We start from the raw sequence: 12,251 nt of genomic DNA, 5'->3' as shown, positions 1-12,251 counted from the left end.
TGGCTGTAGGCTTCCCACATCCCAGGCATGCTCTATGGCTGACAAATGAGGGGGCTGGGTTTCATGCCTCAAGGAGCTTGTCATGCGAACTGTAGTGTAGGGGCTTGCATTACCCTGCCGGAATAGAAAAAAAAATTGGCGTCCTGGTAATGACAGGTGTGACAGCAAAGTCTACCACTCTTACCACGTACTGGCGAGCGTTCAGCCTTACTTCAAAAATTACCAGATTATTTCCAACAGCTCCCTATACAATTATTACAGGAGTGTTAGAGCTATGGGTCACAAGAATTGCTGCCTCCTGAGATCTTCCACCACATCGTCTGCGGATTTATTGACGTCGAAATGACGGCCACGATCAGAAGCGATATTCATCCCTGAACACCACATAATGCCATTCAGTACCCCAGTTCACTCTGGCTCTATGCCACGTAAGTCTCTGTTGACTACGGCTCTGTGTCAGTGGTAGATGTATCTCGAAATATCCATCTAGTTTCGAGTAATCTGTTCCCAACGGATCGTGGCGACACCCGGCCTCTAACATCAGCTCAGATTTCAACTGTCGCCATCCATATAGTCGTCATAGCCGGTCGAAGAATCCTGCGGCTCCTGGAACGACCCGTTTGTAGGCTTCGCGCCACACTGTTTTTCTGATTTCATCTCGCCACAACTCGCTCTGCAATCATTACACTCCAGCCAATGGTCTGTGTCGTCTTTCGGTATGGTGCTCTCATGTCCCTCATGCCGGTGATTCGACGTTTGTCGAAGACAGGAAGATGTCGATAAGCTGCTCGTGCATCTACTTATAGGCGTGCTGTGATGCTACCACTGGTAAAGTCGCAATAACGTCACACTTATCGAATGGCCTTCACGTACTCACACCATTCTTCATGTGTAGCAATAACTTTTGCACCACTCAAAATAAGCTCGTACAGGGATGAAATTTTAATCAACAGATCCCAAATGAATGTAAATGACTGGCGTATCAATTTTGTGGCGTTTGCGCAATGTGTTCATGGCTACTTAACGTTGGACAGAAGGTAGCTTGACTATAAGCCGTGAAACCTGTGAGACTGTGAGCAAATCTCAAAAATATCATAACGAGTGATGAAATAATGAAATGGTAAAATCAGGGGCATAGGAAATGCCAAGAAGATGGCAGACAATTGTTATTGATGCCAACGACGTGTTGTTTAGATAGATCGACTTGGGTCTTAAGAAACCACGTCTAGAGTGTATTAATGGAATTCTGTTAAGGTTATAGAACGCATTATGCATCAACTAATTAGTGATTGATTTTAGTTAGGCCATTCCTTAGGGACCAACTTAATGTCTATATCATTATCTATTTACATATAATAATAAAACTGTAAAACTGCCATGTCTGTGTTTGTTGAACAAGTTGATCTACAAAATCAAAAGACGGTATTTTCATGGGGTTTTCACAAGTAACTTGACTGTAGCTTGGAGTAACGTACAGGCTTTATTTCATCAATATTGGGACACAGTAAAAAAGATATCGTAATTTAAAGTTTTATCGGAAATCATCTGGTCAGCTTACTAATTCTGATGTTTAATCATCACAGTGTAGTGCATCAAAGAACCTATAGATGGCGCTGTTAGTTTCATTATCTCATTCACAGACGTCATTCACAGAATTAAGCGCCGCAGTCCTTTCTTTATGAATGTAAATTAACAGCGAATTTACTTTGCTGTATTAAAAACTCATTGACATTGCTTTGCTTCTTTCGACAGGTTTGTTGCTAGGAAAAACTAATATATTAAGCTCGCTTTGTGATTTGTGTGCTTGCTCATTACATTTTGATTTAGTTTCGTTTACGCATAAAAAGCTTATCATTTTGAATAAACCATAACGGCTAAAAGGCTAAGAACTATAAGCTCTTAAGAATCCATTGAATATCATGAGGCGAGACTTACTGTGGTTCGAGAACACCAGGCTGTATCTCGTTCTTTGGAAAGTCCTTCGGAAAGGAAAGTGTGACGTAACTCTGATCTAAAGCGTCATACAGAAGCGGAAATTTTGCCGGAAAGTGGCACATGCGAGAGTTTTATACCCGTTAAGCAAACAAGCTCTTCACGTCCCCTATCATACTACTTCAAACTTTATAAGCAAAATAACTTTGTAAGTCCATCGACAATACGACACTGCGCCGCAACAGCTCAAAGCATTCGAAGATTGCATCTGGCATTTTCAAGGCACGACTCGTTTATGTAAATCCGCAGAAGTCCCCCATGTGCTCGTTCAAGATGTAGACCGCATCCAACAGTTCTGCAGGTACTCCACAGACGTCTATTCGTTGTGCCAGCCGAAAATTAGCCATTCTGCACGTCTTTATACGCCGTGTTATGTGGCGACATTTGAGTTTCGAATAAGACAGGTCCCAATTGAAACAGAGAATTCATTCTCGCTGTGGACATGGAGCTCGATACACTGAAGAGCCAAAGAAACTGGTGCACATACTTACAAGGAAACCTCCCCATCGCACCCCCCTCAGATTTAGTTATAAGTTGGCACAGTGGATAGGCCTTGAAAAACTGAACACAGATCAATCGAGAAAACAGGAAGAAGTTGTGTGGAACTATGAAAAAAATATGCAAAATATACAAACTGAGTAGTCCATGCCTATGATAGGCAACATCAAGGCTCACGTGAGCTCAGGAGTGCCGTGGTCCCGTGGTTAGCGTTAGCAGCCGCGGAACGAGAGGTCCTTGGTTTAAACCTACCCAAGTGCCAACTATGCATTATTATTATTAGATATTTTTTTAAAATGATTTCCTTTACTTTGTGCCTATAAAATTCTATTGATTACTCACACTATCCTTTCTGCTTCTCTTATGTAATATGACAAAATTTTCTCTATTCTTCAATTTAGGTATATCATGTAGTATATGTAAAAAAAAAGTTTCTTCCACTTCTGCTCCACCTATAATGGTGACGTTCCCTCACTCATACTGTCCCACTTAACAGTGTAACTAGAGGAAGAGATCAAACCAGAATACACAATGTGCCTGTGGCACCACAAGTGCATCACATACAGAAACATAAACTCAAAATCAATGCATCGATGCCAAATATAAACTGTTATGCCTGTCCTGCAATGTCTAACCCCCTCAAAAAAAAAAAAAAAAAAAAAAACGACAAATGGCCATGTAAAAGGGTTTAAGGAACAAACAATAAGGGAAAAACGAAAAAGGAAAATATAAAAACGAAAACATATAAAATGACAGTAATATTAACCATCACTAGGAATATAATAGGGGTTAACAGAATAAAATGTCCTTTTTTTTAAATGTATCGTTGTTAATATATTTAAATAAATATAAATGGTTACAAAAAGAAACGGGGGAAATCTTTAACTTTTTATTTTCAGTTTATGTAACAAACGCTTATATTTTCATCAATTTTTGGGAGTGATTATCACATCCACAAGAAAACCTAAATCGGGCAAGGTAGAAGAATCTTTTTACCCATTCGCCAAGTGTACAAGTTAGGTGGGTAGACAACATATTCCTGTCATGTGACGCACATGCCGTCACCAGTATCGTATAGAATATATCACACGTGTTTTCCTGTGGAGGAATCGGTTGACCTATAACCTTGCGATCAAATGTTTTCGGTTCCCATTGGAGAGGCACGTCCTTTCGTCTACTAATCGCACGGTTTTGCGGTGCGGTCGCAAAACACAGACACTAAACTTATTACAGTGAACAGAGACGTCAATAAACGAACGGACAGATCATAACTTTGCGAAAATAAAGATACTAAAATTTGCAGTAGAGGGAAGACTTGAACCTAGAACCTCTCATTTCGCAGCTACTCACGCTAACCACGGGACCACGGCGCTCCTCGAGTCCCGTAGTCCTTGATGTTGCATTTCATCGCATGGACTAATCAGTTTGTATATTTTACTAATTTTTTTCATAGTTCCACACAACTTCTTCCTGTTTTCTCGATTGATCTGTGTTCAGTTTTTCAAGGCCTATCCACTGTGCCAACTTATAACTAAATCTGAGGGGGTGCGATGGGGAGGTTCCCTTGTTAGCATCGTGTAGAACCCCCGCGAGCACGCAGAAGTGCCGCGACACGACGTGGCATGGACTCTACTAATGTCTGAAGTACTGCTGGAGGAAACCTACATCAGAAAACCTGCAGCACTGTCCATATGTCCGTAAGAGTACGAGGGGTGGAGATCTTTTCTGAACAGCACCTTGCAAGGCATTCCAGATACGCTCAATAATGTTCATGTCTGGGGAGTTTGGTTGCCAGTGGAAGTGTTTAAACTCAGAAGAGTGTTCCTGGAGCCACTCTGTAGCAATTCTGGACATGTGGGATGTCACATTGTACTGCTGGAATTGCCCAAGTTTGTCGGAATGCACATTGGACACGAATTTATGCAGGTGATCAGACAGGATTATTACGTACGTGTCACCTAGACGTATCAGAGGTCCCACATCACCCTCCACTAACTTGGACAGTCTCCATACCCGTACACGTCCATTCGCTCGATACAATTTGAAACGAGACTTGTCCGACCACGCAACATATTTCGAGTCATCAACACTCCAACGTCGGCGTTGAAGGGCACAGGCGAAGCGTAAAGCTTTGTGTCGTGCAGTCATCAAGGGCACACGAGTGGGCCCTCAGCTCCGGAAGCCCACATCGATGATGTTTTGTTGAACGGTTCGCCCACTGACACTTTTTGATGGTCCAGCATTGAAATCTGCAGAAATTTGCGGAAGGGCTGTTGTTCTGTCGCGCTAAACGATTCTCTTCAGTCGTCGTTGATCCCGTTCTTGGCAATATCTTTTTCCGGCCGCAGCGATGTCGGAGATTTAATGTTTTACCGGATTCCCGATATTCATGGTACATTCGTGAAATGATCATACGGGAAAATCCCCTCTTCATCTCTATCTCGGAGATGCTGTGTCCCATAGCTCGTGCGCCGGTTATGGCACCACGTTCAAACTCATTTAAATCTTGATAACCTGCCATTGTAGCACAGTAACCGATCTACCAACTACGCCAGACACTTGTTATATAGGCGTTGCCGACTGCAGCGCCGTCTTCTGCCTGTTTACATTTCTCTGTATTTGATTACGCGTGCCTATACCAGTTTCTTTGGCGCTTCAGCGTTGTTGCCTTTCACCTTTGGTGTTCAATAATGAGGCTACGTTTTATTTAAGAGGAAAAATAAAAAAACGTAATAGGGGGAGCACAGCGGCCACATATCATTCTAAAACACGAACCTCTCCAAAACTTCATGTATTTTGTGCCGCTTCTCGTGGAACGTTTCCGGCCATTCTATTTAACAGGTCGGAGCACTACCGCAGTGGCACCTACATGTAAGAGCATTTCTTAACTACGAGCTGCTTCAACGGTGCATCGCCGGTAAGGTGTGTACAGATGTTGCATTCCTCCATTGTCAACTAGTGTCCCCTAATTTTACGATATAGGGTTTTTATGGACTCCCCTCCGTCAATTCTGAGTGCACTGCGACACTTTATATGGTGGTTGTAAAAAATCGCATGAAATCAGCGGGAGGAATCAATCTTGATTTCCTAAGTGCCACGAGCAGTCGAACTAGCACAATGACTGTGCGTATGGAGTTAAAAAGAATGGCGTTCAGTGATCGAGGAGCTCCTCATAATCCTCACAAATTTCTTTAGTCAATGCCAAGTGACGCTTGAAGTGGTGTAAAGAGCGAAGTGACTGGACAGCTGATGACTGGAAACGCTTGATTTGGAATGATGAACCACGCTATACGCTGTGGCAATGCGATGGAAGGGTTTGGGTTTCCCGATTGCTGTAATACATTACTTGCCAACATGTGTAATGCACACAGTGAAGTAAAGGGGATGTGTTACGATATGGGTGTTTTTCGTGGTTAGGGTGAGATCCCCCTAAAGCAGTTTAGAAAACACAGCATTGTGTGGTTGGTTGGTTGATTTGGGGAAGGGTATACCACTTATATCGATTAGAAGTCGGTTTATTTTATGTAACTGTCTATCCGCAATTATGGAGCGTGTGTTCTTTGTTATTTGAAGTCCTTGAGCTATAGCAAAAAAAATTAAAGTTTTGTAATGTATATAGGAAAAAGGCAAAAGGATAAGTTAAAATTATAAATTATTATAATATGTGTATGTTCATAAAAAGAAAATGTTTATTGAAAGCTGGTTCATACTTGTAACGTAGGAACTGATAACCTTAGCAGTTAAGTCCCCTAAGATTTGACACACACTTGTAACATGTAAAAGCTGTAGGGTAACCCCCCCCCCCCCTCCACAACGGAAGTGGAATGGCGCGATGTAAAAGGTGGTTTTTGCGGTCGAACTGAGCGCCTCCTTTGTGTGAACGGTACGCAGTATGTGGCTAGGCGTAGCACGGCACACTTCAGCGGTGCTAAGAGAGGCAAATGGAAGCTGCTTTACAAAGGATTTGCCTCGGATATTGATCTGGATATTATTGGGTATTTTCGGCATAAAGGAATGGCTCTAATATGTTGAAAATCCGACGCCAATAAGAGACTTTATAGAGCATTCGAACATCAAGAGCCGTGACTACAGTTAGCTGCCATGTCGCTTGACATCAATCTTCACTACTGCTACCCACTAACTTCATACTTTCAGTAATGTATAAGTGTATGGACCAGTTAATTTGCGGGTGGTTTTAATAATAATAATCACCTATGCAGGGTCCTCACCTCAGTGCTACTAAAACCGAGTATCCTGATTTAAATGAACAAATCTTGCATTCAAGTGTTTAAAAGTGATTTTTTGGCCTAATATAAAAGGAGTAGCAAAAGTAAAAGCTAAAACCACAAAAGTGAAATTCGATAGGTTTTAGCTAAAGTATCCTTAGTTTATTACAAAATATAGTTTTGTAGGATTACAGTGCAAGATTGTGTAAATACCATTGTCTAGAATACCTGCTTCACAGGTGATAAAAAGGCAAATAAATTAAGCTCATTATAAAAATAGTGTGGTTTTGATTGCTATCATAAATGGTTCCTTTTTTGGAGTTAATTAAGCCCAGTGTTGTGTTTTATTGTCTTGCGAAGTAAATTATGAATTACTCCAAGTGAAGTGAATGATTAGCTTTTTGAATTAGTTCTTTCTACTGCAATAATCAGAGTGTGTTGATTAGTGCAACTATACTAGTTTATGGGTCCCCATCATATTCTCCACTTATCAGAAAGAAAATTGAACTATTACTGTAGCTAATGAAAACTGATTCATGTTGTTGTTGTTGTAGTCTTCAGTCCTGAGACTGCTTTGATGCAGCTCTCCATGCTACTCTATCCTGTGCAAGCTCCTTCATCTCCCAGTACTTACTGCAACCTACATCCTTCTGAATCTGCTTAGTGTATTCATCTCTTGGTCTCCCTCTATGAGTTTTATCCTGCACGCTGCCCTCCAATGCTAAATTTGTGGTCCCTTGATGCCTCAAAACATTGTCCTACCTACCGGTCCCTTCTTTTTGTCAAGTTGTGCCACAAACTCCTCTTCTCCCCAATTCTATTCAATACCTCTTCATTAGTTATGTGATCTACCCATCTAATCTTCAGCATTCTTCTGTAGCACCACATTTCGAAAGCTTCTATTCTCTTCTTGCCCAAACTATTTATCGTCCATGTTTCACTTCCATACATGACTACACTCCATACAAATACTTTCAGAAACGACTTCCTGACACTTAAATCTATACTCGATGTTAACAAATTTCTCTTCTTCAGAAACGCTTTCCTTCCCATTGCCAGTCTACATTTTATATCCTCTCTCCACGGCCATCATTAGTTATTTTACTCCCTAAATAGCAAAACTCCTTTACTACTTTCAGTGTCTCATTTCCTAATCTAATTCCCTCAGCATCATCCCATTTAATTTGACTACATTCCATTATCCTCGTTTTGCTTTTGTTGATGTTCTTCTTATATCCTCCTTTCAAGACACTATCCATTCCGTTCAACTGCTCTTCCAAGTCCTTTGCTGTCTCTGACAGAATTACAATGTCATCGGCGAACCTCAAGGTTTTTATTTCTTCCGAATTTAAAATACCTACTCCGAATTTTTTTCTTTTGTTTCCTTTACTGCTTGCTCAATATACAGATTGAATAACATCAGGGATAGGCTACAACCCTGCCTCACTCCCTTCCCAACCACTGCTTCCCTTTCATGTCCCTCGACTCTTATAACTGCCATCTGGTTTCTGTACAAATTGTAAATAGCCTTTCGCTCCCTGTATTTTACCCCTGCCATCTTCAGAATTTGAAAGAGAGTATTCCAGTTAACATTGTCAAAAGCTTTCTCTAAGTCTACAAATGCTATAAACGTAGGTTTGCCTTTTCTTAATCTTTCTTCTAACATAAGTCGTAAGGTTAGTATTGCTTCACGTGTTCCAACATTTCTACGGAATCCAAACTGATCTTCCCCGACGTCGGCTTCTACCAGTTTTTCCATTCGTCTGTAAAGAATTCGCGTTAGTATTTTGTAACTGTGATTTATTATTAAAATGATAGTTCGGTATTTTCACATCTGACAACACCTGCTTTCTTTTGGATTGGAATTATTATATTCTGCTTGAAGTCTGAGGGTATTTCGCCTGTCTCATACATCTTGCTCATCAGATGGTAGAGTTTTGTCATGACTGGCTCTCCCAAGGCCGCCAGTAGTTCTAATGGAATGTTGTCTACTCCCGAGGCCTTGTTTCGACTCAGGTCTTTCAGTGCTCTGTCAAACTCTTCACGCAGTATCTTATCTACCATTTCCTCTTCATCTACATCCTCTTCCATTTCCATAATATTGTCCTCAAGTACATCGCCCTTGTATAAACCCTCTATATACTCCTTCCACCTTTCTGCCTTCCCTTCTTTGCTTATAACTGGGTTTCCATCTGAGCTCTTGATATTCATACAAGTGGTTCTCTTCTCTCCAAAGGTCTCTTTAATTTTCCTGTAGGCAGTATCTATCTTACCCCTAGTGAGATAAGCCTCTACATCCTTACATTTGTCCTCTAGCCATCCCTGCTTAGCCATTTTGCACTTCCTGTCAATCTCATTTTTGAGACGTTTGTATTCCTTTTTGCCTGCTTCATTTACTGCATTTTTATATTTTCTCCTTTCATCAATTAAATTCAATATTTCTTCTGTTACCCAAGGATTTCTACTAGCCCTCGTCTTTTTACCTACTTGATCGTCTGCTGCCTTCACTACTTCGTCCCTCAGAGCTACCCATTCTTCTTCTACTGTATTTCTTTCCCGCACTGCTGTCAATTGTTCCCTTATGCTCTACCTGAAACTCTTTACAACCTCTGGTTCAGTCAGTTTATCCACGCCCCATATCCTTAAATTAGCACCTTTTTGTAGTTTCTTCAGTTTTAATCTACAGCTCATAACCAATAGATTGTGGTCAGTGTCCACATCTGCCCCTGGAAATGTCTTACAATTTAAAACCTGGTTCCTAAATCTCTGTCTTATCATTATATAATCTATCTGATACCTTTTAGTATCTCCAGGCTTCTTCCAGGTATACAACCTTCTTTTATGATTCTTGAACCAAGTGTTAGCTATGATTAAGTTATGCTCTGTGCAAAATTCTACCAGATGGCTTCCTCTTTCATTTCTTCTCCCCAATCCATATTCACCTACTATGTTTCCTTCTCTCCCTTTTCCTACACTCGAATTCCAGTCACCCATGACTATTAAATTTTCGTCTCCCTTCACTATCTGAATAATTTTTTTTATCTCATCATACATTTCATCAATTTCTTCATCATCTGCAGAGCTAGTTGGCATATAAACTTGTACTACTGTAGTAGGCGTGGGCTTTGTGTCTATCTTGGCCACAATAATGCGTTCACTATGCTGTTTGTAGTAGCTTACCCGCACTCCCATTTTTTAATTCATTATTAAACCTACTCCTGCATTACCCCTATTTGATTTTGTATTTATAACCCTGTATTCACCTGACCAATAGTCTTGTTCCTCCTGCCACCGAACTTCACTAATTCCCACTATATCTAACTTTAACCTATCCATTTCCCTTTTTAAATTCTCTAACCTACCTGTCCGATTAAGGGATGTGACATTCCACGCTCCGATCCGTAGAACGCCAGTTTTCTTTCTCCTGATAACGACGTCCTCTTGAGTAGTCCCCGCCCGGAATCCGAATGGGGGGACTATTTTACCTCCGGAATATTTTACCCAAGAGGACGCCATCATCATTTAATCATAAAGTAAAGCTGCATGCCCTCGGGAAAAATTACGGCTGTAGTTTCCCCTTGCTTTCAGCCGTTCGCAGTACCAGCACACAAGGTCGTTTTGGTTATTGTTACAAGGCCAGATCAGTCAATCATCGAGACTGTTGCCCCTGCAACTAATGAAAAGGCTGCTGCCCCTCTTCAGGAACCACACGTTTGTCTGACCTCTCAACAGATACCCCTACGGTACGGCCATCTGTATCGCTGAGGCACGCAAGCCTCCCCACCAACGGCAAGGTCCATGGTTCATGGGGGGAAGCTGATATATGTAGAGGAGCATAAACAGTGTATCTATGATATTATTCATCTTTATTTGTATATCACTCAGGATAAAAGCCTCTCACGTCCAAATTTAGTTCTATACTTAATGCAGTAACATTTCAGTATTTGATTAAGTAGTGATCTTGAGTGTAGCTGTCATTAGTAACTTGGTGGAAATTTGCTTCCTATAATTCACTGGTGTGTGCGTTATTGGTAACTGCTGCTACACACAGTTCAAAGTGCACTGTGTCAGTTTGTATCCTGTGTGTTATTCAAAGCGAAATATCAACGAAAGTAGCTTCAATAACAAATATTCAATTTTCTTAAACACATATTTCCAAATTAATGTGCCTAATTGGGCTGGCGAACGCTCATAATTTTTTTTTCATTCACTTATGATTTTACCACTTTCATTAACTCCCTAGGTTAAAGTCCGTTTAGATTTTCTGTTAATTTCGTATTCAAAATTATAGTCCGATGCCTTTGTCCATTAGACATCCTCACGGTCAAAATTCGAAATATTTTCAGAGGGTAACATTAGCGCGTTTCACGACACGTTAGTGTTATAAGGTGACCAAACCGCGAGGTCATTGTTTCCTTCAGATTAGGAAAAGATTGGGAAGGAAGTCGACCGTGCCCTCTCAAAGGAGCCGTCCCGGCATTCTAGAGAAATCACGGAAAACCTAAATCAGGATGGCCGGAGGGGGGTTTGAACCGTCGTCTTCCCGAATGCAAGACCAGTGCGCCACCTCGCCCGGTAGTTTTATGTGCTACTTTCAGTTGACGAACAGCTCGGAGATATGACAATGCATCTTACCATAAAGCGGTATTTGTGAGGCAATGGTTTGTAGAGAGTAATATTCCTGAAACCGACTGGTATGTCCAGGGTCCCGACTTGAACCCAATGGAACACCTTTTGGACTAGTTAGAACGTAGATTTCACTCCAGACCTCTACGTCCAACATCAGTACCTTCTCTGGTTTTGTCCACCAATAGACATCTCATTAAAAGTGCCCCCAATAAAGACCAAGGCATCATAGGGGCGAAGGGTGGACACAACACACGTTAATGACCCTTTTTAGGCGTCCAAATTCTTTTGATCAAATAGTGTATCCATAAGCAAGCAACTCCAGACTGCTGAAATTACTGTGGATGTGTTTGATGTCAGGTATTACTGTGTCCTTACACTGTGATAATTTTCGCATAATCTATCAACTCAGGACTAGTGTTCGAGCAGTTTACTACAGGCGCATTCTTGCATGCCACAGGGGAAATGAAACCGATGCTACAGGTTTGTGCACTTATCAGTTTTGGTTAATTAGTTGTTATCACCTTCGAAGTAGGAGTGCTTTCAGTTCACACACATCTATATTCGTACACTCCCCCCCCCCCCCCCCCCTCCCACCTCCAACAACTCGACACAGATACGTGTTCCGTTTTCACGAGACAGCGCAAGAGCTCGACTGTTTTTGCCTTGTCACAAAGTGCAAGAGATTGCCACCGAAGGGAGGACGACTAGGCTGTCGGAGACAGATTACTACCTCTGGTTGGAGAAGGATAGGAAAGGAAACAAGACTAGTCATTTTGGAAGGAACAGTCGCGGCGTTTATCCTAACCGATTTAGGAAGAACTATGGAAAGTCAAAAACTGCCGTCGGAATCAAACGAGATTCAAATCCTCCATAGGGCTAACCGAATTGTATTTCCCATTATACCTT

At 41.4% G+C, this 12,251-nt stretch overlaps 1 protein-coding gene across 1 annotated transcript in view; it reads right to left on the bottom strand.

Moving 5' to 3' along the window:
- The window catches only part of LOC126235350 (uncharacterized), a 41,440-nt gene that overhangs the window by 21,120 nt on the left and 8,069 nt on the right, over nucleotides 1–12,251 (bottom strand). The gene's annotated exons all lie outside the window — the stretch shown is intronic.

The sequence above is a fragment of the Schistocerca nitens genome, chromosome 2 (assembly GCF_023898315.1).
Source record: "Schistocerca nitens isolate TAMUIC-IGC-003100 chromosome 2, iqSchNite1.1, whole genome shotgun sequence".
Classification (NCBI taxonomy): Eukaryota; Metazoa; Arthropoda; class Insecta; order Orthoptera; family Acrididae; genus Schistocerca; species Schistocerca nitens.
Note: the sequence above shows the minus strand (reverse complement) of the source record. Positions and strands in the feature narration are given on the sequence as shown.